Source organism: Peromyscus maniculatus, chromosome 16, assembly GCF_049852395.1.
Source record: "Peromyscus maniculatus bairdii isolate BWxNUB_F1_BW_parent chromosome 16, HU_Pman_BW_mat_3.1, whole genome shotgun sequence".
NCBI classification, from domain to species: Eukaryota; Metazoa; Chordata; class Mammalia; order Rodentia; family Cricetidae; genus Peromyscus; species Peromyscus maniculatus.
In genome coordinates, this window is record NC_134867.1 from 63,766,821 (window position 1) to 63,793,626 (window position 26,806).

The following is a 26,806-nucleotide window of genomic DNA, read 5'->3' on the forward strand; positions in this document are numbered from 1 at the left end:
GAGCCCAGCAAGCCTGGGATGCTGTGATCCTGCCCGTCCCCTCTGCCTCCCTGCAATGTCCTGGCCTCCCACATCTGGTTTAAAGTCTTACAGGCAGCTCACTCTTTCTGTGAGGTTTCTAAGCCCACTGGAAAACAGAGATCAGAGACAATTTTTCTCCCTGATCTTTTCAGGTGAGTATGCCAATGTTTTGTTTTGCCTCTCGGGAGCACACTTTTCCTCCTCACCTCCTCAAGCAAATGCCACTGACATCCCGGAGACTTCATCAGAGAGCCAGGGGAGAGCAAGCCCTTTCTGCTTTGATTGACCCACTACCCGGGATGTCCTGTGTTCTCGTCCACCAGGCATTGTTCCTTCAACTGTCAGCTGGTCCAGTCCCTCAGTAAGGCTGTGTCACACATCTCTGAGCACAGTGTCACAGAGTTCCCCAATTTCAGTTTTCCTTACTAAGTATTGTCTTACTTAATCTTAAACCACCTAGAAAAGTTGAGGCTCACTTTATCTTTAGACTGAGACAATGAAACCAACAAATTCAGCATACCAGAACCCTGCTTTCTCTGCTCCAGAGTCTGCGACACATACGAACTCCATTCTAACCCCAGGGAGGAGGAACGAACAGCCACACAGAGGAAAACATACTGGGAGCAGGCCTGAGTAGCTGCCATGCTGGGCACCTGCTTTTCTGTGGTGAGCCAGGTTGATCACGTGACTAGCAGAGCCAGGAGACCACCCCCACCCCCACCCCCCAGAGATATCTCTCAGGCGCTTCCTGCTTCCATTCTTGTGAGCACACATTAAAGATAAATCTTGCCCTGGAATGTTAAATTTCCCCCAGGAGGATATTTCGGCCTCTACTTGCATAACAGCAAGACCTCTGGCACCTTTTTGCTCAGTAAACGTGCTCAGAATAAGGATGAGGCGCTTCACAAAACTGAGCTAAGGACCATTTTAAAAGCAAGGGCGCTCCTGCCATGCCCAAGCTGGGACGTGTCATTCTGTGGAGCCCCAGACAGATGTAAGAGAAAGAGGATTCAGATTTCCTTGTTGGTGTTTGTCAGGGTCTAAAAGATGCGTAAGCCAGGCCCCCTCTCCTTACAATGACGTACATTACGACACATCGCCCCAGGGACCCTCATCTTGCTCCTACCTTACCTGTAAAACCACTTACTATAAAAGTGTGGGGAATTCAGGAGGCTGTACACAGTCAAGGGAGGTGGGTGTGGTCAGGCCAGTGTCTGGAAGGAACCAGAAGGCAAGCTGGGACTGTCAGCAGCCATGCAGAGGTACAAGTGCCCTCTGCCCTCAAAAGAACAGCTCACACAGAAAGGAAAGGCCACGGAGCATGGTTGGGGACCCCGAGCTTCTTCCTGAACCCGCGGATGATAGGGACAGGCCTACAGGACAATGAAGCTTGGGAATCTGAAGGCCCGCCCCACTGATCTCAGGCTGAGATGTGGGGGCCCCCAGAGTCAAGGAAGTAACCGGCTCATGGTGAGATTCCACTGGAAGGCACAGCCTGTGGCCTGTGCGATGCCTCGGGGCACAGGCTAGGAAGCAGTCAGAAATGACGTCCCAACTCTGTAGCTGTGTTGCCACTTAAAATCCATTTATAAAGCAGTGTCTGGCCTAAGAAGACACTGGGAAGACCCCAGGCCCTCATGGCTCCCAGAGCTTGGACCAGAAACTGGCCCAGAATCTCCATGCATGGATCTGGCCATGGGTTCCAGGTTCTGACTGTAAGGCACTCATTTCTGCATTCAGCTCTTCCACCTAGATTTCACAGGTAAAGACCTTAGTACTTCTTGGATTTTTCTGTGAAATTCTTCATATTATTATTGTCGTAGTACTTGATTTTAGCTAACACAGAAAGAGAACATTGCACATGTTTGTGAGAGTGCACTTGCTGTTTTGATATGTGTATGTATTCCGCAATGGGTTAGATTAAATTAAACACATGAGGCTCCCCGAGTGTGCAGACTCTCTTTACAGAAGAAATAGTCAAAACAGAGAAGGGGGCCACTTCCCTTTGTCTAGCCTTCCAAAACATACGGTACACACGACACCGTCACGTGACTGTGCTAGAACACCAGAGAACCCCTTGTTCCTGCCTGGCTGTAACTCAGTACCCCTGAGCAGCCTCTCTCAACCCCTCCCTCCCTCCCTCCTCTCCACCGTCCCCATTCTGGCCACAGCCATTTCCCTCTCAACTTCTGTGGGATCAACACTTGAAGGGTGTGATTAGGAGATGCTCTCTTCCTGTCCTGACTCCTCACTGCACAGCACACAGCATAGGGTCTCGGCTTCCACACATGCTGTAGCAAGGGAGAGGATCTTCTTCTCTCCACAGCAGAACGGTATGCATGTACTTAATCCATCCATCAGTCGATGGAAACGCAAGTTTCTATTTCTTGTCTGTCCCACTATCATTTGTATTGCTAGGATAAAAATATCCGGACAGGAAAAAAAAAAAAAGCAGCTTCAAGGGAGAAAGGGCTGAAAGGCCGACGGAATCAGGTGACAGCCCCTCACTGTGGGGAGAGGCTGGAGCTCCAAGGGGCTAGTCCGTCTAAGTCTAGAGCAAAGAGAGAGTAGACGAATGCATGGTTACTACCTATATCTCTTTCTCCATTCTTACCGAGGTCAGAACCCCAACTTGTGGAATCACGGGAGTGCAGGGTTAAACGGTGCCTCCTTTTTAAACATTCGAGGACCTTCCACTGGGTTTCCCGGGACAGCTGAACTAATTTACATCTTCATACCCAGATCCAGATCACCAGTCCCCTGCTCCTACATCTCATCAATGTCTGTTTTACTCTGTTTCTGTCATTCGGGATGGGGAGGTGTTCCGCAATACTGCGGCTTTGATTTGCAGTTCCCGGACCAGGTAAATGCCCAGCACACAGCCTCGTCTTCAGCAAGGTGCTGTGAGATGACTCCTACACAGAAGTCACAATGCAAACATGCACCCAGCATCCTTCCCAGGGGGCCTCATTGTGTCCCTGCTCTACCATGGCTTCCGATAAGGGGCTGATGTAGTCGACCTGCCCCTTCCCCGGGAGCAAACACAGCGAAGTTCTCAGAATCCTTTCTCTTCCTGCTCAGGAGTCCTTCCTGAGGAGGCCTTAGCTCCCACAAGCCGATGCCTAACAGGAACTATTCTTTAACTTCACTCTAAAGTGAAAACACTGTTTTAAAAAGTTTAAATGCCAAGAAAACATAAAAGTAGGTGTGTGGTGGGGAGGGGGGGCTGATGGGACAGATGGATAGGAAAGATTTAAGGGGAAATATTTGATTAAAGCAATGACTCACGCTTGTATTACAGCGTCCTCATATTTTCTTCCAACCCCATGTTTAAAAAAAAATGTTGACAGCTGCTGCAAGAATGCGCTTCAAATTGCCCCCCGCGCCCCGATATTGTAATCTCCCCGACTTTCGATAATTCCTCTGCTTTCGTTGGCAAGTTCTGCTCTCTCGATTCCAGTGCTAACCGAACAAGACAGTTCACCACCGTGTGTGTGGGGGGCCCTCAGGAGAGGGCCAAGATCAGCAGAGAGGGCTTTTGGGTGAAGTGGACCTCACTGGACCTGGAAAGCCTGGCGCGGTACGGTGAGGGGGGAGGCTGAATGGGAAAGGAGACAGGTGGGGGTTGTCCCGGTGAGAGGTGAGCCTCGGGTCAGGAGAGGTACACGGGGCGGTGGGCGGACACAGCGCAGGCGGAGATTGACAGGGGAGTGGGCGGAGACTGAGCAGCAGGACCGGCCTTCCCCTTTAAGAACCAGTCACACAGTGATGCTGGTGCGTTGGAGGAGGCAGCCAGGGGAACTTGAGGTGAGCCCGGGTCACGGAGCATCATTCCTAGGTTGAAGGACTCAGAACTGTCCCGGACAGCGGGAGCGCAGCCAAGAGGAGAGCGAAGTCCAGGGGCTGGGACGCCGCCTATGCCTCTTGGGACACACTTGAGAGCTTCCGAGTGTATCTTAGGGCCACTTGGCATTCCAAGGGTCCTGAGGAGTTGGGACAGAGTTCAAACCACCACCATCAATCCCCAGGGAGAAAGGTTTGAAGGTGAGAATAACAGACCCCTGGGAATGGCCAGCGGGGAGCTGGCTGCTTAAAGCTAAGACTGCCGTTTCCAAGACCAGGCTCATGCTGATTTCTACTTGCAATGCATTTAACGACGTGTGTGTGTGTGTGTGTGTGTGTGTGTGTGTGTGTGTGTGTGTGTGTGTGTGTGTGTGAGAGAGAGAGACAGAGAGACAGAGAGACAGAGACAGACAGACATTACTCTATTACATTACCTATTACTCTAGACAGACAGACAGACAGACGGAGACAGAGACAGACAGATCATGAAAGGAACCAAGCACAAGGTCCTTAAGTACCTTGCTTAGTTCTCTCCCTTCCCCCAGCAGACCGCCTCCAAGTGAATAATCCTGGCCTTATGTGTCCCTTTGGAGCTGGGCACTGGTGGGATGGGAGGGCTTACTTAAACACTAACTTCTTTCTTTCTTTTTTTAAATTTATTTTGTTTTTTCAAGACATGGTTTCACTGCCTTGTGGCCCTAGCCGTCCTGAAACTCACAGTGCAGATCAGGGTGGCTTTGAACTCATAGATGCACCTGCCTCTGCCTCCCAAATGCTGGGATTAAATGCCTCCCATATGCTACCAGGCCAGGTTCCCACTAATTTCTTTAAACAGAGGCCTATGAAACAAGGGCCCAGAACCACCAGGAGAGGGACTGGGGAAGGGCATGTCACCATACTGGTAGCAAAGCTGGCTCCTGTCTAAACGGTGCACATGGCAGATCCGGGGTCTAATCTCTGGGAGGTTAAAGTCTTCATCTGAAGAATGTGGGTAATCCCACGTCCCCGAGACTCCTTCCCACAGGCCTCTCCAGGAAGCACACATCTCCAGCCTGTGCTGGCACCAGCGAGTGTCACGCATGGCTGTGTCAGCCCTCTGCCTCCCTCCGCTACCTCCGGCCCTGATCTGTTTCTTAAGGTCAGGGTTGAAAGCCAGACAGAGATGGATCACAGGCCTGCCTCCCAAGCTTCCCGGAACAGCGGGGGCTCTGGCCACACACTGCCCTGAACTCTTCCTGAGTTCACCTTCCTAGATGAGTGGAGCCCTCCCTCCTAACCACTTTCAGCTGGCCTCGGGACTCCACGATTTGATGAAAAGGAAATTTCATGATCTGCTGGCTGCAGCCAGGGTCATTGTGAAATGCTGGCATTCCATCTGCCTGTCCTTTTTCCAAGGCAACACACCCTTTTGGGGTCCGATGGAGCCCCCAAGTCTCACCCTCTCTCTGACCATCTCAGTCTTGTGCATCTGCTAGAAACATTACATGAATTCATCCAAAGATCCACCAGGGAGGAAGGCAGACATGCCCCCTTTGCTGGCATTTTCTTGACCTTATCAGGGTCAGTGGAGAGACAGGAGACTGACTTCTAGGGTCACCAGTACTCATCTCTCCAGTGCCCTGCTCAGAGAGGCATGTTCATGTGTCCCTCTGTCTGACCATAGGACTTCTCCCTCCTCTGTCACTCACCCCGCACAGAAGACCACGGCCCTGTGGGTATGTGTGCTGTCAGGAGCCTGTGTTTTTCTTGTCCTCGGAAGCAGTACATGTGGAAGTGACACTGGGCTTGGAGATGTGACCAACAGTCATGTGGACTCTCTGGATCCAAAAATGAGCTTTAGGGTTTCAGCAGCTATTTTGGGCTTGTTTGTTTGGGTTTTAAATTATCCTCATTGGGGCTGCAGAGATGGTTCAACGGTTAAGAACATGTACTGCTCCTCCAGAGGATTCAAGTTCTGTTCCCAGCACCCATATCTGGAGGCTCACAACCACCTGTACCTGTAACTCCAGTTCTGGGGGGCAGGGGCCAGATCCTATTACTCTAGACCCTGTCCCCTGTGGGCACCTGCACTCATGTGTACATATCCACACACATACACATAAATAAAAATAATAGAAATGGGCAGAGCCCGATAGAGCACACCTTTAATCACAGCACTTAGGAGGCAGGGGCAGGCGGATCTCTGTGAGTTCTTGGCCAGCCTGGTCTACAGAGTGAGTTCCAGGACAGCCAGAACTACACAGAGAAACCCTGTCTCAAAAAAAGGAAAGGAAAGGAAAGAAGAGAAGAGAAAAGGAAAGAGAGAGAGAGAGAGAGAGAGAGAGAGAGAGAGAGAGAGAGAGAAAGAAAGAAAGAAAGAAAGAAAGAAAGAAAGAAAGAAAGAAAGAAAGAAAGAGAGAGAAAAGAAAGAAAGAAAGGTGTTAAATTTTTTTCTCATCAGTAGGCACTCATTACTGAGATGAGGATCCGTGTAAACACAAATCTGAGCTCATTTTGCCAGATCACAGCTTCCGCTAGCCATCCACCCAGGGCCAGTCACTCCCAGGAGTTTTGCTCCTGGAGCATTTTGTGTCTGGCAAAACCAAGGCCACTGAGCACAGAGGCTCATAAATCAAGTGTCAGAGAAAACAAACACAATAGCATGGAGCCTGTTGTATAAAAGTAGCCATGTTCCAGGAGGAGCCTATTTCTGAAATACAATAGATACTTTAGAATCTTTCTCCTGCCCTGTGGTTCTGATTGGTCCAGGGGCAGTTCCCTGCCCCAAAGAATGAGAAGCAGGTGGTGCTGGACTTGGTCACTTCCTTCTCCCCTGCAAACCACCTCACAGCCATTTAACCTCTTAGAGAAGGACCGAACAGCGAGGCTTCTGCCATGTTCAGGGTTTCTGTGATGAGAAAGACTGTTTTCTTGACTATTCTGGGATGAGAAGCTTGTTTTCTTGACTGCCTCCTGGATGGAGGTACCTGAATCTGCCTCCTAGTCCTATGGAAGTGTTCTCTTGTACGAGGCAGTTTTAATCTGGATCCCACAAAATGAGCAAGCTGCATGTTGGGCCGCAGCATAGGATCCATGGGAGCAGGGCTTAAGGGTTCTGTCAGACTGAAGGTCTGGAAGGAGGACAGATGGGTGGACCGTCAACTTGAATTTATGCTGCTACTCATCATAACACGGCACCTTTACCCGAGGGACCTTGTCCTTGGCCAGCCTTCTCGTGTGGCTGACCCCAGCCTGTTGGCTCAAATGGTTAGGGAACTCTATCACATTGTAATTTCCCAGTCTTTGCTCATAGACAGCTCTTCAGAGACTGTTATACAAGCTTGCACCTTACGTCATAATCTTGTCCGAGTAAGACAGGAAAAGCTAGGAGAATATTCTTTAAATTTCTACAAATGATTTGAACTCATGTCTTTGTTATCCAACCCTTCTCTGAAAATAACTCCCCAGCATTCCTGTGTCAGGCCTACAGATGTGGGCATGTACACCGATGATTCTTATTGGTTCTTGTAGGAAGCCTGTTGACAGTACTGAGGGCCATCTCTTGGGATTCTCTCTAATGACACACAATGCAGCGCCTTCCATCACAGAGACTGTAACTTCCAAGCACAGGCGTGGGTTCCAGGCAGCCCTCCAGGGGCCAGCCTTTTTGCCTCCCTTGCCCAGAACTGAGAATTGGCTGGACTATCACCTGTCTTTGCTGCAGGAGATCAGCAGGGACAGTCGGTATAACAGCAGAAATGGATGTCTAGAATTTATGCCTTACCCTGGGAGGGACGATGTACCAGGAGGGTAGCAGGTTAAGTGAGAGCCTCGGTTGATGGAGATGTTGACCATGTATCAGAAAGAGAAAAAGGTTACTCAGAGCTCTGGAAACATCTGGAGACAGCATGCTTTAACTCCCTGAGGTTCTTTTAGAAACTGTGATTCAAGCTGAAGAAACCAAGCAACTGCCTGGTTGAAGTGCTGGTTCAAGCCAAGGTCGCCAGTAGGGTGTCAGGTCCGTGGCAACTCTTCTGGGTCTGGCTTGGTCTGACCCTTTCTGGAGTTAGGCATGCCATGAGCCTGCTTCCATGTATGTCCAAGCTACGTCCCCCATCTCTGCTGCCGCATCCAGTGTGCTCAGATGCCACGGCTGATCTTTTCCCCTGGAAGGTCTGCTTCAGGTGGCCATGAAGGCATTCAGAGAAGACCCAGGCCTGCACAGTTACCCAGTTTCCTTTGCCTCCTCTGCCTTGCCTTTGGTTCTGTTCCTCTTTCTCATGGTGGTGGCTTGATTATGTAGGCAGCCTCTCCAGCCGAGGCTTCCTGGACGAACATAAGGGAACCTTCCTGTCAGATCCCCCCCGGGAAGCTTTGAGGGTGCTACTGAGCATGACCACTGAGTATGTGCCTTTCCATGCCATGAACTATGTTAACAGCTGCCAGTGGCAACAGCCCTCTCAGAAGTTGCGCTGTTTGCTGAGATGGCTTCCCTTCTCCTGGTCCAAGTTCCTGAGTAAAACTGCAAAAGAGCAGCTTGGCTCCTGGAAGTGACCCGACAGGTGACCAGGAGGATCGATAGCCTGGGCCCAGCGGAGGTCTGTCCTGCCTCTGTTCTAGCCTTCCTCTGCTGCACTTCCTCTGCCCCGGGACCAGGTTCTCCAGTAGGGAGGAACTGTGAGTTCGCACAGCCCATTGTTTGGGAGGTTGTCTCTGCACATGCCCCGAAACACAAGCGCTCACACTTCACGCCACCGCAGCGAGCCTCTCAGTTACCTGGCCCAGGTGATGAAGAAGTCACCACTTCAGTGGAAAGATTTACTCCGTGGCGATCGCGTGAACCAAAACGCAAACATCCTCTCCTTGAAACGCCCTCTTCATCCGAGATGATGAGGGTGCGAGTTAGAACAGCAGGCTCACATGCCTGCTCCACATGAAGTGGAGACATTATCACTGCTAACATCCTGACAGATCACTGGAAATGGGGACGCGGAGCGTGATGAGAGGCTTGTTTCCAGCGTGTGCCCGATGCCAGGCACAAATCACGCCTGTGAGCAAGTTGTCCCAAGGTCTAGGACATAAACACTTGAAGCAAATGCTCTCAGTGTGTGTAGTATTCACTCCAGGGCGGCAGGGCATGAGTTCACAGCTCATGGGCCATGTCCTTGAGAACATTCAGCTTCACTGTTACTGTGGGAACTAGCAGAGGTTACCACCTCCCCTTAACCCCGTGTCTCTGCCACACTGCATGCAGCCCTGGTAGCTCAATGGCCCTGCTGCAGCTCTACTGTGTCCCCCACGCCATCCAGACAGTCTCCTACCTTGACAGCCAGCTAAACAAGTCACTATATGGCTGAGTGTCTTTCCAGAGCCTCCCCACCTCCCACCCCCAGCTTTCAGAAGTTTTTTTTTTTAAAGCTATGCTTCACCATATCTGCACTCGAAAGCATTGCAACTGCTTGTCTCTGCCCCCACGCTCCTCACACAGCCCTTTGCAAGAACTCCAGCTAGGGATCTCACACAACTCGCGGCTTCCTATGTTTCTGGGCATCCCTTACGGCTACACTGCCCAGTCAACACAACTACTCATTCTCTCCAGTTCGCGGGCTCCCAGAGGATGCTGGGGGGTTTTCTGGTGGACATATGCAGGGCTTCACAATAGAGTTGGCTCCCAAGGCCTGGGGAAGCTTCACGAACAAATCCCACAAATAGATCACGATGGCGCAAGAGCACAAACTTTTAACATTTGTCGGCAGAGAAGGCCAAATTGTCAGGCTCCTACAGAGCTCTACCAGCTGGTGAGACCCACAGTTGGGTGTATATTGGTATCAGCCCTGGGACAGGAGGAATACCGGGGCCCTCTACAGGCTGCAGCATATGAAATGATTCTCCAACGCAGCCAAAAGTCCAAAGCACTAAGCCCCAAACACAACAAAACCCGGCTTGAGGTTTCCTTCAGATAATAAACGCACTGTGAGCAGGGTCAGGAAGCTTGTTGGCAGAACACCGAGGCTGCTTGGTGGACAGCCTTTCTCTTGGGTTTGCCAGAGGCTCCTTGCTAGGACCAGGGAGCGTCTGTCAGCAGCACCCTAGGAATGGAGTTCTCCATACCAGCACTCTCGGGCTCAGGACTTGGCAAGAGAGGTGGTGCAAGGGAGGTGAACTGGACTGTCCCTTAAAATCTCTGCTTTAAAAATGAGAAATCCTGACAGATGAGAACTTGGGCTCAGACTGAGATCCCTGTCTGACTCTCCCAAGCACTGTTCTGTTGACAATCCTGCTTCATCTTCGTTCAGACAGAACACCCAACATCCGTTCTGACTGGACCAGGCAGTTTGACCTGGCCTTACTAGTTGAACAGGTCATGAGTGTTACCTCTCATGTATCTGCAGAAGGTATGGCTCCCCTTCCTCCCAATGTGTTTTTTTCTCCGTGTATCACATGTGCCCCCAAAGTCTGGCATTCTTCAAGACATTCAACTCTCACTGGCCAACTACAGTTTCCATGTCAACAGTTTCTAAAACGTGCTCACTATCAGAAATGGCCCCAATCATTTATGCCATCTCTGGGAACTGACTTGGAAGCTTGACCCCAATTCTATCATCTCCAACAGGAAAATCCTTTTCTGTCCCACTGGTCAGGTTATCTCTTTGTGAGGTTTCCTCTCTCCTTCATGCTCCCAGCCTCCCAGTTCCTCTGCTCTGAGGATCTTGACCCCCCGCCCGCTCTGTGCAGGGTCCTTCCCTGATCTAACCATTCCTAGCTGGCAGCTGGCCTCCTGCCTCCAGCCAGCCCTTCCTCACACCGTCTTGGCATCCCTACCCTAATCTAGAAGCCCAAATCCAAACTGCTTGGAATGGAAGATCCTAACAATTGCACAAACCACCGATGCCCCCTCTGCCCTTCCCTCCCTGTCTTCACTGGAGAAGCCAGCCAAGCCGTGCTGGCCCGGTGAGTGTTGGGGAGCACTCTCTCTCCCCCATAACCTTGCCATGCTCCCCAAGTCCCACTTGGCCAACCCACCGCTTGAGAAAGCCCACTGGCTCCTGCGACCTTCTGAGTTCTTTCCAGAGGATTTCTCCAGCCCTTCTGTTTCCTGCTCTTCAGAAGGGTGTTCCATATCCTGGTTACTTAGTCATGGTGCTAGCCAACCTTCTATGGTCCTCCATCCCCCTGCTAGGAGGGCCAGGTAACCCCTTATCAAAACCCTTGATAGAGAGCTTCCTTGGCACTTCTGTTTACTCATTTCTTTTTCATTTTGCCCCGTATCAGTGGGTTTTAGACTTAATGAGCCAATATCGTTATTTTAGACAATGTCAAGCTCTTTTGGGAAAATTGGTCATGTGTAAATGTGTCATACATTGCTCATTGTATGCGGTAGGCAGTATCAAATGAATATTTTTCAGAGGATAATATTGACCATGAAAAAAAATGTATTATTTCTAATCGCTGCATTGTTTAAAGGCAAGTAGTTTGAATTACTTCTATAAAGTGGCTAGGCAAGGAATATTGAAGATTCTAAGGGAAAAATAAGGTAAAATAAGAAGCCCCATCACTAACTAAATATCCTGTGACTCTAGGCAAAATACAGACACCGAGAGCTGTGGGCTAACAAGTGCTGACTATGGACCACCAGGCTGAAGTCAGGCGATTAACAGAGGAGCTACTTTTAAAGTAGAGAGTGGATTTTCAGACGTTTGGGGTTTTTTCGGTAAAGTTTAAGATGCCTGTCACAGTTAATGAGCACGTGGTAAAATGCATCAGGAACCTAAATTTAAAAAGGTATTTGAGAGTGTGTATTTTCTACAAATGTCACTCTTACTAAAGGAAAGCTTGTTGGTCTTGTTTTCATGTGTACTTTCCATGGAGCTCGGTACAAAGAAAGCTCTCTGATCTCTTTATCAGGAGGAAGAAACGGAGGCGGGGGAAGGGAGCAGCCTTCCTCCCGTAACCACTAGCGTGTCTGGAGGGGGAAGGAACGGGACATTAGATCAGGGTTATGGAGCAGAAGTCCTTGGCTCTTCCAGTGTTCGCTAAGCCACACCATTTCTAAGCCCGGTGATTGCCGGGTCTGCTTACAATGTAAATGAATTCCAGCCTTGCCCAAAGGAACCATAAAGCAATTAGTTCACTGAGCAGGAAGAAGGCAGTGGAGGGTGGGCGCTCCACACTGACCTTGTGGTCTCTGTTCAGCCTGAAGGAAGACCTGCCCAAAGAGGAAAGCATTCATACTCCTGTCCCTGGTTAGATGGACCTACAAGGGAGGTGTCCTTGGTTCTTACCACATGGTGATAAATTTAAATGGGTGATATGTGATGGCTAATGTGAATTGGTAGCTTAATAAGACCTAGGATTACTTAGGAGACAGGCTTCTGGGCACACCTATGCAGGATTATTTTTGTAGGTTGATGAGGCTGGAAGGTCCACCCACTGTGGGTGGGATCATTCCCCGCGCTAGGATCCTGGAGTGCATAAATGGGAGAAAGAGAGCTGAATTTGTACAAGCATAACCATGATGGTTACTTTTAATTGTCACCCTTAGACATGATGCAGAAGCACTGGGAAGAGACTCTCGGTGACAGATGGTCTAGATCAGGTTGGGGTGCGTGTGTCTGTGGCAGATTGTCTTAATTATGCTAATGGGTGGCAGAAGAACCAGACTACCAGGCAGCACCATTTTGGGGGTTTGGGCTCTGAACTGTGTAAGAGTAGAGAAAGCAAGTTGAGCAACGAGTGAGCATGCAAAATCCTCTCTCTTTCTCCTCTTGACTTTGGACATGACGAGACCCTTCAGGCTTCTGCCTTGACTTCCCCACAGTGATGGACTATGACCTGGGATTGCAGCCAGAATGAACTCTTCCTCTCCCGACAGTGGCTTTTTGCCAGGGTATTTGATCACAGCAGAAAGCAATCTATGAGAGCTGTTCTCTGCTTCGAGACTGCCGATGCTATGTGACCAGCTGCCTCCATTCCTGCTGCAGCCGGCCCTCCATCATGACCACCGCACCTGGAGCTGTGAGCCAAAACAAACTGCTGCTCCTCTAAATTGCTTTTGTCCAATATTTTAATCACAATGACAGGAAAGTAACCATGCCCAAGCCCCATTTCTTTGGGGTTTGTGTTTGTTGTTTGTTTTAAACATCTCATAATTGTTCACTGTCTGTGTATTTTTGAAGGCAAGCTGGAGGCTGTATTAGTTCTGTGGACTGTAGAGGAGGAGGGTATACAGAACCTAGTAGGGTTATTTCTTTAGTCTACCAGACCTAATGTAACCATGAGAGAGACGGTCTATCTTGGAGCCTTCAGTCTAAAATGAGGAGGACCTGTTGCTTTGGGTTCCTGCCGAGGGTGCTGGGTGGCGATGTGGGAAGCAGAGTAAGCTGCATCTCTACTGAGCTAGGAAGCAAACAGAGGAGGAGGAAGCGGAGGGCCTCCCAAGGTCCCCATCAAGGATGTGATGTGACCTTAAATACCTAAGGACCCCTACTAGCCCATCCTCTTAAAGTCCCCCACCACATTTTTCAAACAGCTGCACCCTGAGGCACCAACCTTCAGTACGTGGGCCTATGGGAGATTTTCCAGATCCATTCAGATCATGGCAGGGCTTCCTCTAGACCCAGTGTGGCTACAGAAACATGACTCTCTGCTCCTCTCACATGTGTGCAGCGTAAGGAGCCTTCCAAATCAAGAGAAAGGGAAAGGGTACGGCTGTCACCTTCCGTGTGAGCCCCCTCTCACTCTGTGCCCGGGTTAGGCTGTTCAGAGCATGCTATGCTGTGCAGCGTGTGGTGTTGTCTTCTCTCCAGTCAGGGTGGGAGTGCAGACAACCGTGAAGCAAATACATGAACCTCCTGTCTTTCTGTGTGCTGTGAATGTGTTGCTCTGGTTGATTGATAAATAAAATGCTGATTGGCCAGCAGCCAGGCAGGAAGTACAGTATAGATGGGATAAGCAGAGAGGAGAATGCTGGAAAGTGGAAGGCTGAGTCAGGAGACACTGCCAGCTGCCACTGCCATGAGAAGTAAGATGTAAAGATACTGGTAAGCCATGAGCCACATGGCAAAGTATAGATTTATAGGAATGGGTTAATTTAAGATATAAGAACTAGATAGCAAGAAGCCTGCCGTGGCCATACACTTTATAAGTAATATAAGTCTCTGTGTGTTTACTTGGGTCTGAGCGGCTGCAGGAGCCGGGTAGACACAGGAAAACTCCAGCTACATGAACCCAAGACAACAAATAAAATACAAGAGTCTCCGATAAATGTAACTTCAGTGTACTTAACAGGTAACAGCAATGTTGATTTGTAAGTCCTAAAGATGGAAGAGAATGTGAATGGAGTCAAGTTGAAACTATAAAGTCCTAGAGCAGCAGGACTCCCTGTCAAAGTCATGAGGGGTTCATTCGTGTTGCTTGCATTTGCACTTTTTGTTTAAAAGATAAGGTCTTGCTATACAGCCCAAGCTGCCCTCAGACTCTCAATTCTCCTGCCTGACTTTAATTTGTATTTTTAAAGTTTATTTCATTGGTATTGGTGATGAAACAGTTTTGGGGACAAACATTTTGGTAACATTGAGTTGGTGAAGGATGCTAACGGTCACGACTGCGGAGTTCTTGGTGTTGTGGTGAACGTCGTCAATGGCTGTAGCCTTAGTGTGGGAGACAGCCAGGCGGTTGGAACCGAGAAGAGTGTGGAGGGTGCTAGGACACATATGTGTATCAACCACCTTCCAAAATACAATGATTTGGAGCTTGAAGACGCATGGGATAGAGAACTGCAGACATGAAGATGTGTGACTGGGACCCAGGGAAGGACAGATCCAGGTAGGCAGCACCAACCTCCAAAGCTCAGGGAGCAATCCACATATTGCACAAAATGTAAGATGTGATGAAATGCTGACTTCAACCCTGGGTTCTACCTGAACCTCTGCCCCACCCAGCCCTCTGCCCCACCCAGCCCTCTGCCCCACCCAGCCCTCTGCCCCACCCAGCCCTCTGCCCCACCCAGCCCTCTGCCCCACCCAGCCCTCTGCCCCACCCAGCCCTAGGCTCCACCCAGCCTGCTGCTCTACCTCCACTCTATATCTCTCTTACAAATGTAATAAAAAAAATAAAAGCCCATGATTCACAAATGTTTGAAAAGCTTCATCTCAGAGGTAAATTATTGGTCCTACGGAGAATATGAAGACTTGTTTGTTTTTAATAAATTATTTCATAGTGGTTTTTACCATGCTTCACCATTCTTAGGATACTAATTGTTTTAACTATCAGCTTAAAATTCCTAACTTTTGCACATAGAAATACAATGAAGTAGAAACCAGATTCTAGAAGCTCTCTTGGTATGGACAGATTCCTGGATTTGGTGTTAACTCTGGCCAGACCCATCAGGACAATGACTACAGCCAGACAAGTCACAACCTAATGTTTGATAGACAAAGACCAATAAGGAAGGTAGACCAATCGCTGCCATTTCCTGGACCAGCAAGCCGTCACTGTGTCGCCTGGCTGCAGCACCAGCTCTTCTCAGTCTGTGTCCCCAGAAGCCTGGCAGTGCACAGCCATGGACAAATCAAATATTGAGCCTCATTGTGCGTATTGGCAAATGCTCCTGGCACCAGAAAACTGAATGAATCACACTATACATATTCTCCAATTTGAAAAGAATCCTGAGAGTTTAGAGTGCATGTGATGTTGCTTCTCTTTGTCTGTCCTAACAAAGGAATCGGCTACAGGAAGAAGCGGAAACAACAGGCAAGCAAAAAGACTCCATTCTTTGCTGCCAGGCCAGAGCCCTGTGCCCAGCTTTCCTAACGACAGTCTGTCTGTCAATAAGTATCTGTTTGCAGAGTGAGCGGAGCAGCTCCCAGCAGCAAAACTGACATCACCACCAGGCTTGCCTGCAGCTTCACCACAGTGTATGGTGGGCATGATGCTTTTCCTTTCTGAGGCAGGCATCTTAAGGGAGTTTTGAAATCCCCATCTCAAACGGAATGGTTTAATTGGATACCATTGTACAGGAGAAGAGATCTAGAGGGTTGATCATAAATTCAGCCAGGACAGCTGGGTCAGAACATGTTGGGGAATCCATCCCAGAAAATGCCCAAAGGTCTTTGCTTTCCTAGACTCTTATATTCAGCTGGTCCCTCTCTGTCCCCTTGCCTGCTGAAGTCCACAAGTAGGAGGCACAGTCCAGTGGGAGAGTCTGACCCTCATCATCACTTGGGACCATTTGAGGAAGCACCTACATGCCATACCATTCCATCTGCTTCCCACATCAGGCTCACAGCCATCCCGAGCTGCCTTTCCCACAGAAGAACCAATTCTAGAGGAGGAAGCTTGGGTGGAAGAAGGGGAGTCAGGAACCCAGAGCCGCTGGGAGACCCATCCCCATCTCTTTCTTTGCTTCTCTGCTCCAGGGCAGCATCCTCTCCACAGTGAACTGCAGTCCCTCCATGTGGACGAGGCCAGGTTTAGGTGTGACACTTTCAGCCCATGCCAGGAAGACATCTACTAGCCCAGGACAGTGAAGTGCCCACTCCTGAATGGAGCGCCATGATGGAAGGGCAGAGGTTCCCCTGTTGGGCCCACAGACATGTGACAGGGAGAGCATCAGCCTGGGAACAATGGATCTCAGACGAGGCAAGTGGGGCATCCAGTCGGGGACAGGCCACACAGACCCACAACATCCATTTGACAAGCTGACAGAGAACGCTAGATCCCAAGGCTAGGTCAGATGGTTGGTTACAAGACAGGCAACGTGGCATACTGGAGACTGTGGGTGTGTGGCATCTTTCTCACAGAGTTATGATGAAACAAAAGCATGAGTCAATGTACCAACTGCTCGTCTTTGCCGAGTGCTCCAGGATGACTCGCGGGGCATGCCCATCTGACCCAGCGTAGCTCCCAGCAGCTTAGGCATCTTCTCACCCGGTGCTGATTTACAAGGCACTGATGTAAACACACTGCCAGGCACACTGGTACTAGTGCATAGAGAGAGGCTGTCCCGGCTCCCGTAGGGCTCGGTCCCCTGCCTCCACCTCCATATCCCCTCTTTCTTGTCTCTCTCCCTCTGACCTGCTGGCTCAAGCACCACATCTACTCCACCCCATCCCCTTTTCAGCCACGCCCACCCTTGCCCTCTAAACGACACACAAAGGGAAAGATAACTACCAAGAGAAGGAGAGAAACAGCAGCAAGGCACAGAATGAGCGAGATCATCTGCACTTGGGGAGGGCATTGTGTGAGTCCCATCCATGCTGACCAGTTACCGGGGTGAAATGAGATGCTTCTTACTGGGGAACTGGGAAGAAAAAAATCAAAATTAAGGTCTCTAAATTTAAACATCTGTCAACCCCAGGGAAATGCTGGCCAAGGGCACATACAGATGTGAACATTTACGCAGAAAAAGGAACAAAAAAAATCTATGGGTTTAGGGTTTGGTTTTAGATTAAAAGTGAAGAGCCATGGCTAAGAAACCGATCAAGCCTGCATGTCCACCAGCAGGTGAGTGAGTAAAGGAAACAGGATGTGTACACAATGGAATCTTATTCCACCACAAAGAAAAAGGAAATGCTCATTTTTGCAGGAAGATACTTGGAACCAGATTTTATTATTATGTTAAGATAAATAAGCCAGACTCAGAGATGCTATTTTTCTCACATGCAGTTCTAGATTTAAGTGTGTGTGTGTGTGTGTGTGTGTGTGTGTGTGTGTGAGAGAGAGAGAGAGAGAGAGAGAGAGAGAGAGAGAGAGAGAGAGAGATTGTGATTGTCTGAGTGTATGTGAAAGGCCTGGGGAAGAAGAGAAGTAGGGGTTGGTGGGAAGATACAGGATCATGAAACATGAAAGGAAATCTACTCCAGGGACAGAGGACCAGCAAGGAGGGCTGCTGGAGAGGGTAAGTGACGGCCCTACGGTAGAAGCAGGGGACACATCTTCCTAAGTGACAGGGAAAAGTCCAACCTTGCTCACTTTAGCCTTCGTGAATTCATGTTTGGTTGATGCATGTTTCAGATAAGACACTTGAGACAAGAGTAATCTCACCATGTTTTGTTTCCAGGTTTAAAACACCCCTGGATAAACATAAAATGAGAGGGGCTGAACGAAGAGCTTGACATATGTCTGAAAGTCACACGCATCCTTCTTTCTTGTCCTTTATAGCCCCTGTCATCTGAAATGGAGCCCCAGGTCCATGAGCTATGAAGTGACCTGCAGACGTCTCAAACTCAGAGCTCCCAAAGGTCATCTGGGGTGATATGTTGTGTCCCCCAATATATCATGTACCCTAATAAAGCTTACTATTATCTGAGGATCAAAGGATCCTCAGTTTACACTATAGTAAACCCCAGAAGCCAGGCAGTGGTAGCACACACCATTAATCCTACCAGGGAGGCAGAGATTCATCCAGATCTCTGTGAGTTCAAGGCCACACTGGGAACAGAGCCAGGCATGGTGGCACATGCCTTAAATCCCAGCACTAGTTAACCATAAAGATCTGGAGGTCTGTATAGACAGACTGGAAGTGACAGAGCTTGGCAGGAAGAGGAAGTGATGCAGCTGGGCAGAGAGAGGAAATGAGATGGCAGGGACAGAAAGGTATATAGGCACGGGTATACAGGAAGTAGATCTCTTTGGAGGCTGAGGAGTCGGTGAGGTGAGGTTGGCTGTGGCTTGTCCTGTTCCTCTGATCTCTCAGTTTTCACCCCAATATCTGGCTCCGGGTTTTTTATTAATAGGACTGTTTCACAATTTGTCTCACAGCCATCCATCTCCAACTGTGTCCTCAACTGTCTCACCAGACTCCTCTGCCACATTTCACGGCTACCATGTCTCCTACTTACTTCCCAAGTTCATCTCCATCCTTTGAGAATGTGAGATGTAGGTGTCCAATATCAGTCTCATCAGCTCTCATCGCACTGCACCCCCAGGCCCTATGCTCACGTGTCTCACAGCCCCATCCCATGCGACCTACCCTCCCACTGGGAGACTCCCTCACCCTGTCCTCAAGGCTCCAGGATGCCACAGTCTCCTCAAGCCACTCACGCATCTACTGCAGGCCTCATTCAGTGTTGGCTGTTGGACCGACCACCCCCCCCCCTTGCCCTGCCCTCACTCAAGGCAGGGCAGGCTACGCCCTAGCACCCTCTCCAGGGGGACTCGGACTGTCCTCCACAACCCACTCCCAGACTGAAGCCTCACGTGGTGCTGGGACCTTTTGGTGGTGTGGCCACGGCAACACCTGCCACACTTGGGGTGTCAGGAGGGCTGAAACAACGGAGGACTGCGAGGCAGAGGTCCGCATATTCCAGGGAGCTGGACGTGCTGTAGCTGTGGGCACATTTTCCACCCTGCGGTCAGCATTCTGCCAAGTGACACAGAGAGCCTCCTTCCTGTCCTTTATTTTTATGCCTTCACTTCCTCATGCACAAATTAGTGTCATAAAACTTGGGAAGGGATTTATTTTGTTTTTATTTTATGTATTTGAGTCTTTTGCCTGCATGTATGTCTATCAATGCATATGACTTTTGCATATGACTTTTGCAGCAGCATTTAACAACCTTACAATATTGAAGATGTGAGCAACCGGCAAGTGGTGGAAATAAATTTAATAGAGACCATTCATTGTTTATTTATCAAGGCTTTATTTTGGGAGGTGTCTTTTATAGCTATATAACCCCCTTAAAATTTTTTTGGAAACAGATTTTTGTTTATATACAACTCCTCCCAGATCCTCCCCAGCTCTCCACCCACTCAGATCTGCACCTCTTCTTTCTCTTATTAGAATACAGACATCTAAAAACAATAATAAAATAAAGTCAACCTGAAAGAGGATGAAACAAACAGAAGAAAAGGAGCCAAAGAAAACCCGACATACATATAAACACAGAGACACACATTTGCCCAAACAGAAATCTCCTAAAAACATAACGCCAGAACCATAGTATCTGTGCAAAAGACCCGTAAATTAAAGAAGAAGAAGAAATAAAAACACTGCCCACTGTTATGAGACAAGGAATCTCCAAAACTGCCACTGAGTTAGTTCTGTGTTGGTCCATCTGCAGTTAGGCATGGGCTTGCTCTTAAGTGTGGCTTGTCTATCTAGTGAGACTCCGTTGGAGAAAACTAATTTCTCTTTTGCAGTCAGTTATCAATTGGAGATAACTTCTGGGCTAGGGATGGGGGCTCATGTCCACGTCCCCTCTCAGTGCTGGGTCCCCATCCGGCTAAGACCTGTGTAGGCCCTGTGTATCAGACCTTGTGCAGGTTGCCAGTCTCTGTGAGATCATATGGGCATCAGTCCTGTCGGGTCTAGAGGGCCTTGTTTCTTTGGTGTCATCCTTGTCCTCTGGCTCTTACCGTCTTCATCCTCTTCCGCAGAGTCCTATGAGCCCTGAGGGGAGGGATTTGATGGACATCCCATTAAGGACTGAGGGTTCCAAGGTCTCTCACTCTCTGGACACCGCCCTGATGTGGGTCTCTGTATTCGTTCCCATCTACTCTAAGAGGGAGTTTCTCTGATGACGGATGAGCAAGACACTGATCTATGACTACAGCAAGAGGTCATTCGGAGCCACTTTATGGCCATGTTCCCTTAGCAGACAGTAGTGTTTGGATTTCCCCTGGTTCCCTGGCCTATCTAGTGCCAGGTTCGTGGCCATCTGCGCAGTGCCAGGACTGAGTTCTGTCTCATGGGGCAGGCCTTCAGTCCAATCAGATGTTGGTTGGTTACTCCCACAAGCTCTGTCTGCGCCACTATTACACCTCATATCTTACAGGTAGGCAGGCGACTACCTTAAAACAACAGGTTTGTAGCTAGGTCGGTTTCTACCTTCTCCTCTGGTAGCATACAGAGTACCTTCAGTACCGTGAACACTAGTCAGTTGGGGAGAAAGCTCCAGACAGGCACCGGCTCAGCTCCTCCGTGCTCGATGAGTCGTGTAGGTATTGTCTTCAGCAACAGGGCCTGGCCCTCGGTTTGCAGAGGGCAACCAGGCTATTCATAATTTAGAATCAATACATTATAATATTCCATTCGACTCAAATCACACTAATTGTGCTGTCAATATTTTCGCCTCAGAGACCATTCAAAGAGGCCGAAAGCTATTTATTAAGTGCTAAGCAACTTAAACCAAGTATCGATCGTATGTAGTAGCATTGTGTGTCTACTCCAGTTCTTAACAGTTGGAAGGCAGCTAAGGCCCTGTGACTCTTCCTCACAGCAGAGCGGCTGGAAGCCTGCAGCTTCAGACAATATTGATAGAGGGGTTTTTCACAGAGCACAATCTTGCAACCAGCTTTGACTGGAGGGGGGGGTTACTTTAGTGTTAGAGGGAGAATATATAATTTGAAACTATGCATACTAGAAACTGTCACCCGGGAAACAAATCTCAGGCCAGCCCCGATTCCTACAGCTTTTGCCCAACTCCAGGAAGTTTATTAAATTACGGCGTTTTGCAGTAAAGTCAGCTGTCCCCAGTGATTTTAAACACACAGATGAAAGGAGAGTATTTGGCCACACCAGGCAAGGCTGCTGTAGAGGATCAGAAGAGCTCCGCATCCCTCTGATTCTGCTGAACTGGGTTAATTGGGAACCCACCATCTCCAGGGAGACCGCGAGTGACATTCTTTTGATTAGTTCTTGTTCCGTTCAGAGTCTGAGACCCTCCTCCACCCTGAGCCCCAGAGGAAGAGTTTGGGTCATTATGGGCAAGGTTCAGAGCAGATGCTTCAAAACATGAATCGATACTTGGGAGTCTTAGAAATTATTTTAAAGAGAATCTAGTGTCTCGCTCATGAACGTATGTCCCGTTCAGTTCTGGGCCTTTCTTTCCCTCCGTGGAACTCCCACACAGGAGGAGCGTCCTCACTGTGACGGAAGGAAGGCCTGTGTGCCCTCAGCCAGGTTTCCTTCCACTGCAGGCTCAAAAACAGAAGGCGCCTGCCATGCTTGTTCATTTTCTGTTTCAGTAAAATGCAGTCAGGGCCCAGCATCTCCTCTGCTAAGTGCTGCATTGAGCATGGTGCGGATCAGTTCAGGAAGAGCAGCCTCGCAGCAACCCCAGCCGGTAGGGGGCGCTCAGTCAGCACGCACTGAAGGGGTGAGTGGTTGCTGAGCCGTTAAAATAAAAACCCAAAACTCTCTACACCTTTCCCTCTCCCTCAGAGGCGTGCATCACAGGTGGACAGAAGGAACACAGTAGGGCCTCGGGACTGGGCTGGGAAGCAGGCTCAGTGGGCCGGGAAGCAGGCTCAGTGGGCCGGGAAGCAGCAGGTTCAGTGAAGCTCTGGAGAGGGAAGAGCAGGGGTTTTCCTTGCCCCCTCTGTCCACAACAATGAAAGGAAGAACACTGACCAGTTAACTAATTACGCCTCACAGGCTTCGAGTCTCACTAGGGAGCCTGACCCGGATTCTTGGACTAATGATGCTGAAATCGCATTGAATCAGTCTCAAACAGCGATGCCTTCACCATGGATTTCTCTTGAATACCTCGTCAGCTTGGTCCTTCCTCCCCTCTACCCCCTTTCAGAACAAAACTGAAAGTCATTATCTTGACAACATAGGAAAAAAAAAAAAAGAAGAGGAGGAGGAGGAAGAGAAGAAGAGGAAGAACAAGTCATCACCTCAATGGTGAAACATTTGATATTTTAATTACTGCTAATTGTGATACCAGAGAAGAAAGGAGAAGGTGGCATTCTTGAAATGTGGGAGACAAAGTTTAAGTGGTGCCAATGTGTTTAACACATCAATTCTGTTCTGACAGTTTGAAGATTCCATCAGCCGGCTGAAGCAGCCTGGAAACTGAGTTTTCTCACTGCCCTGTCATGGGAAGCGGTGACCTTGCTGTGCTGAGGCACCACGGGTTCTGGGGGGCCGCGGAACCCGCAGCGACGACGGATGGACTCCACGAGGCCAACTGGAAGTCTGATGGCTCTGAGTCATACTTCTGAAGCTGGTAAAATCTCCGCTTGAACTCATGGCTCCTAATTTAAGTGGGTGTGATTTAGAGGCCTGTGCCGTACATGGCAATACTTCTTACCGCCGCGTAAGAACTGGTCGTTGGTTTTTAATTTAAATTCCTGAGGGGTTTGGGTGTCTGAATGCTTGGGTTATGCCCATGGTTCTGCCAGGTCAATGCTCACAATCTTTAGAAAGTTACTTCATTTCCTAGCCATCAGATGCCTCCTTTAGAGAGGGATGGGGAAAATGCATGAGGTGTCCTGTGGAGAGTGTCTGGCGCCCATTAGGTGTTTTTAAAACAAACCGCAGATTCCTTCACTTAAAATAGATTTTTTTTTTTCATTAAAAATGTGATTTGTGGTAGTCATTCAGTTTTCAGAAAGTCTCCTTTGCAGAGAATTACACCATTTAAATTTGGGAAAGAGAAAACAAAACCAATTATTTGGGGGAAAAAGAAAGGAAAAAAAAACAAGATTCCATCACAAAACTCCAGGGAGCAGGGATGAGTTCAAGGAGCCGTCGAATGGGACAGCATGGGATCTACAGGGTTTTATTTGGGGCAACAACTACAACAAATGTAATTTATGCAAATTATAAATGCAAAGCACATTTAGCTCACCACAGCCTCCCTCATTTCCTGCATCCTTATTCCACCTTGTCCCCAGGCCCAAGACACTTGCTTCTACCTTCTCCTAACAGTATGTGCTTGTGGGAGGCAACCTGGCCCAGACACCTTGGCGAACACGTCAGCGCATGCAGGTAGTTGATACCCTCCCCTATTTCTTGGAAGTTTGGTAGCAGCTTGTCTTTTTCAGGACAGCTCAGTGACAATTTCTTACAGGCTTTTTAAAAAGCAACATCAAGGACCGGAGAGGTGGCTCAGCAGTGGAGAGCACCAGCTGCTCTTCCAGGGGACCCAGGGTTAGGGCCCTGCACTCACGTGGGCGGCTCACAACCATCTGTAACTCCAATCCCAGGGGATCCAATGCCCTCTTCTGGTCTCCAAGTGGTGCACAGACGTGCATTCAGGCAATAAACCAAACACACAAAATAATAATTTTGTAAATGACTTCATTGTCACACACACACACCCAACTTTTTGAACACTGCTGCATTGTAGAGACAAGATAGCTGCTCCATAATGCCATCTATCCCCCTTATTTGGGTCCCCTCCTGCCACAGGGAGCGGCCTTGCTTACCCTAAAGCACCGACAGGCATGGCACACTGTTCTGGTGAGGAAACCTGGTCTGCCATGCCAAGTGAGGCCTCTTTGTGGCTCCAGGGAAAGTGGCTTCTAATTGCACAGGAAGGAACGGAGGCTGGAGGACAGCCATGAGCCATCGCTCGGGCGAGTGGATCTCCAGCTGTGTGGTCCCCACACCCCAGTTTAGATCAACCGAACCAGGCCAGCTGCACTGTGGTTCTTTGACATTTGAAGCAGAAAAAAAAAGCCAGTGTTGGGTATTTCAGAGCTTGCCCCTTACGTTTAGTCTCGAGGAGCTTCCAGCTGGACTCCTACGGCCATCTGAGTGGCCATGAAAAACAGAGAAGCCTACTGCCCAGAGTGTTGACCGAAGCCCTCTTAGATCGAAGGGTAAGAGGGCCACCTCCCAGGAGGCCTCCTGGGACCATGGGAACCTGTGGCCCCTGGTCCTGGCACTCCTAAGAGGGTTTGTCTCTAGGAGTGGGGGCAGATACAAGCTGTCTCTTGGCCCTGTAGCCGCCATCTCTGGAGTGGAGGCCCATGTTGCTTCCACCCCAAGGCTGCACGTAGGAGCCACCAGCTTGTTGTCCTCTTATCTCTTTACAGTGTGATCTCTCCCTCTCTCTGTCTCTCTCTCTGTCTCTCTCTCTGTCTCTCTCTGTCTCTCTCTCTCTCTCTCTCTGTCTCTGTCTCCATGTCTCTGTGTATGTGTGTGCACATGTGTGTATGTGTATTCAAGCAAACCCTACCCATAAAACACTCACCAGTGCAGACATATGTGGAGGCCAGAAGTTGACGTCAGGACCTCTTCCTCAATCTTTCTCCACTTTATGCTTTGAGACAGGGTCTCTCACTCAACCTTGAGTCACCGTTTTGGCTGGACTGCCTGGCCACCAAGCCCCACCCCACTTTAAATGGGTGCTACGGATCTCATGCTTGTGCAGCAAGTACCTAACCCGTCTCCTGGACCCTTTACAACATTCTAACAAGTACCTTCCCTTAAAAATTAACGATTATAAGGAATGCTTGTTTTTCTCAAGTCCCCAAATCTTATAGTCATAATTGATTAAACGAAAAGGAGTCAGTGTTTGCCAGGTCCTAAGTCATAGGCAGCTTCCCATCCCCTGCCAACTCAGGACTTCAGGACAGTGTTGGCTCTCACCAAATGGGTGTTTGAAAACTCAACTTCTCCTAATTTTCTTTACAGGTTGTGTTTCTGTATACTAATACAGGTAGTATTGATAAAACACCTTTAAAGTCTACTGTTATTCATCAGCCTAAATTTTCAGGTGTTGGGTACCTAACTGCACAGAGAAAGGATGGCCATGTGCACCCCATCTCACCTTCCTATCATAGATGCCCTCCAGGTGTATACTGACCACCTGACCTCACAGCTCTGTATCACCGGGTCACAGTGACCAGAGATGACGACACAGTGGCTATCTGAGCAGGTCTCCACTGGCCACACACACGATGAGGACTCTATGCTTTTGTCCAATGTGTGACGTGGAGCCACCGTTATGGGGGAAGAGGCACGACGAGGCCAGAGGTGGAGATGGGGCCGGGAGCAGGCATGGAACAGGAGAGGGCACTAGGGAGCCGAGGAAGGTGGGTGCGGAGGAAATGCAAGGAGAGGCATGGACAGGGAGAGAGGGCAAAGGGTCCCAGATGGACTGCATACAGAGGGACAAAAAAGTGAGAGGCAGAAAACTGGGTAAAGAGAGACCAGGGGTCAGGGGAGAGGTGGAGGATGGCAGAGAGGGTGGGGGGCATGGCCAGGAGCTATGCAGAGGACAAGACAGTGGCAGCTGTATGTAGCCTCCAGCTTCCCCGTTGCCTAGTAACAAACCAGTGAGGCAGGTGAGCGAAGGGCATTGGGGTTCGGGGAGACAGTCTGACCAAACGGGCCCTGACCTTTACCCTCATTTCTCATCAGTGTGTGCCAGAGAGCACAAGGCTCCAGCCAGATTCTGACTCAGGATCCCCTTGTCCCCACAAACACAGAGATGGGCAACAACGCTAGCTGATCCCACCACTTTTCCAAGAGAGGCAGTATGCCCGGGCCCACCTACAGAGTGGTTGGTCCATAACCAGAGGCGGGGCAGACTGGCACCATGGCAGGCTCGTCTCAAACACTTGACACACAGCAAAAGCTGGTCACTAGACCTTTACCTAAAAAAACCAGGAAAGGAGCTTGAGAAATACCTGTCCCCACCCCCAGATCATTTAGGAGACTCTCAATGAGTTCTCCCTAGGGAGCTCTTCAGTGAGTCCTCCCCAGAGAGCTCTTCAGTGAGTCCTCTGCAGAGAGCTCTTCAGTCCGTGAAAATGCCTCTCCCTGTGCCAACAGGAAGCCATGAGACATCAGTGAACCAGAAGCATGGGAACTCAAGCAAGCCACTGTGTGAGCGTCATGGCGTGAGCATCCGAGGCTTCTGAGGAGTCTCTGAGACCGGCTTTACCGTGTGAACAACTGTCATTGTTAAAGTGGAATGGAAAGCGTTCAGCAGAGTCTGTACCGTCGGGTCCTCCCAGGGCTCCAGACTGGGCAGCCGGGGACCGGTCACCACAGACACAACTCCTCCCTTGGCCCTAACCTGCTAACCCTGCCGCACACCACACCAAGTGCGCCCAGTGGCCGATTTCCAATCATGAATCACACTCCCTCTCTTGAGCCACAGAGCCTCCAGTTGAGGTTCTGTGGCTATTACCACACAGCCTGGGGTTTCTCTCCCCAGGATGTTAAGCAACAAAATCCAAGTTATCTTTGAAGAAAGAAACCTGAGATGGTATTTTCTGC

General features: G+C 49.4%; 1 protein-coding gene and 2 long non-coding RNA genes across 5 annotated transcripts in view; 2 read left to right on the top strand and 1 right to left on the bottom strand.

The window, feature by feature from the left end:
- Pde10a (phosphodiesterase 10A) overlaps positions 1-26,806 on the bottom strand; it is a 432,646-nt gene that overhangs the window by 313,976 nt on the left and 91,864 nt on the right. The gene's annotated exons all lie outside the window — the stretch shown is intronic.
- Positions 1,219-4,275, top strand: LOC143268928 (uncharacterized). Its single transcript, XR_013045156.1, has 3 exons — positions 1,219-1,783; positions 3,482-3,601; positions 3,860-4,275. It is a non-coding gene; the product is annotated as an uncharacterized LOC143268928 (long non-coding RNA).
- On the top strand, positions 25,251-26,510 carry LOC121823290 (uncharacterized). Its single transcript, XR_006064705.2, has 2 exons — positions 25,251-25,614; positions 26,357-26,510. It is a non-coding gene; the product is annotated as an uncharacterized LOC121823290 (long non-coding RNA).